At 53.3% G+C, this 2061-nt stretch overlaps 1 long non-coding RNA gene across 1 annotated transcript; it reads left to right on the forward strand.

The window, feature by feature from the left end:
* Positions 1 to 477: 477 nt before the first annotated feature.
* On the forward strand, positions 478 to 1441 carry LOC123623777. The gene is made up of 2 exons (XR_006730023.1): positions 478 to 891; positions 1033 to 1441. It is a non-coding gene; the product is annotated as an uncharacterized LOC123623777 (long non-coding RNA).
* Positions 1442 to 2061: the final 620 nt, after the last annotated feature.

Below are 2061 nucleotides of genomic sequence, written 5' to 3' on the forward strand. Positions count from 1 at the left end.
CTCATGGCCTGTCCCTCCTGATTCTCTCCCCTGGCCTCACTCTCTCCTCTTTCTCTCTTCCCTGGCTGGAGCCCTCCCCTCCTCCTCCCTCCTTCCTGGCCTGTTTGCCATCTGAGCCCCCCCCCCCCAGGCTCTGGGTCTCTCTTATTTCTCCTTCCTGTCCCTTTTCCCACCCTCTCCTCCTCCTTTTCCTTCCATTTCTGACTCTTCCCTCAGTCCCACCTCCTCCCTCTCCCCTCCTTTTCTCCCTTCTCTGTCACCTCTCTCTTCTTTCTCAAGGTCTGCTCCTCTCCCTTCCCCATATGGTCCCTTCTCTCCTGTGGCCTTGCACTCTCTCCCTCCAGTTTCTACCTCTTTTCTCTCCTCCTCCTCTCTCCTCTCATTGCCTCTTCCCATCTTCCTCTTCCTTCCCCCTCCCTGCCTTCCATCTCCCTTTTCTCTTCCTTCTCTCTCTCTGGTCTCTCCTCTGCATCTCTCCCTCTCTCCCCTTTTCTTTCCTTCCTCTCTGCTCTGAACCTGTCTCCCTCTCCCCCCGCCCCCCTTCCTCCTCCCCAAGTCCGCATTCCCACTGGCCTCCTGCCCTGTTCTCAGGGAGGCCCCTGCACCCTGCACCCTGGCCCTGAGGCTCCTCTCCTGCCCTGGTGCTCTGAGGCTTCCAGGTCCTGACCAGGAGGCCACACAGGCTCTGTGGCAGGAGGCCAGCCCAGAGCAGAGCCACTGAGCCAGAGGCCCGGGTGTAGAGGGACCCCTGTGACACCCCTTTTCTCTCTTTTCTGTTTGTCCTGGACTGTGGACACTGCCTGGAGGAGTCAGGCCTGCCCAAGCCCAGGAAGGAGGAAGCAAGGAACAGGCTCAGAGACAGGAAGCACATTGCCTGAAGACACACAGCATGTAAGTGGCAGGGCCAGGACCGGGTGGGCTCCCCCGGGGTTGCAGGAACCCGCTCCTGGGCTCCTGAGCTTGGTGAGAAGCCGATGAGGACTTTCTTTCTGCTCTGTTCTCCTCCCCAACCCACCATCTTCTCTTCCTCAGGCAGCATGGAACACCCCAGTGCTGGGAGGACCTCACCTGACTTGCATTTCACAGATGAGAACATCGGCACCCAGTGTTTCTGAAAACCAGCCACTGCGAGGCTTCCGGGGAACCGACCTTCCCTGAAGGGCCAACAGTGCCCCCTGCAGGGAATTCTCTCCATTGCGAGCAGCCACAGGGATCTGCCTGAGGCATTCTGAGCGCGTGGGATCCTCTATCGCCACCGACTGGCACAGGGTGGAACTGCAACCACGCTGTATTAGACACTGAGAATGGTCCCAACAAAATGAACAATGACTTGAATGCCTGGGGCAGGGATAGGAGCGGTTGGGTGGGGGGTAGTGGAGAGGGAGAATTTGCAAATTCTGTAAAAATAAAAATTTTACTCCTAATCAATGTATAAACATCATACCCAGCAAACTTCTTGGTATGCCAATTTAAACCTCTGAACTTTTCAAGTCATTCTAACGGTAAATTCTCTCCTGCATTACCATGGAAATGTAAGTGGGACTTTACTAAGAGAGACAAAAGAAATGGGATTTGGTTTACACAAGCTTGTTGGGGAGATTGCATTTCCAGGAATTGGGCCAAACTGTGTTTGTTTCCCTTATAGGGGCATTGTTATGCCTTGCTAATTGGCAGGTGGGTGGAAGCAAAGGTGGATGGACTGACAGCTAAAGAGGTCTCAATAATTAGCCCCTGCTCCTCACCATGGAGCCTGACAGGTTAAATAAACAAGCATATGGAATTGTTTCCAGAAGCCACAATTTGGGTGTAGTAAAAAGTTTTACAAAACTCTAAATATAGTCTTCTGTATTTTAAAAGATTGCTTGTCATACAGCTATGTGCTGAGAACAGCTAAATGCCAATATGAAACCCCAGGCTGGGAAGGGGGATGCTTTCTCAATGCTGGGGAGCAAGTGACATTTTGTGGGGCAAAGAAGGGCATCCAAGGGGTGAGGGGGGAAGGGGGGCAATCCCTTCACAGATCATTTACCTCAAAGGTGCTCCCACATCTTAGACCAAAAG

Source organism: Lemur catta, chromosome 19, assembly GCF_020740605.2.
Source record: "Lemur catta isolate mLemCat1 chromosome 19, mLemCat1.pri, whole genome shotgun sequence".
Classification (NCBI taxonomy): domain Eukaryota; kingdom Metazoa; phylum Chordata; class Mammalia; order Primates; family Lemuridae; genus Lemur; species Lemur catta.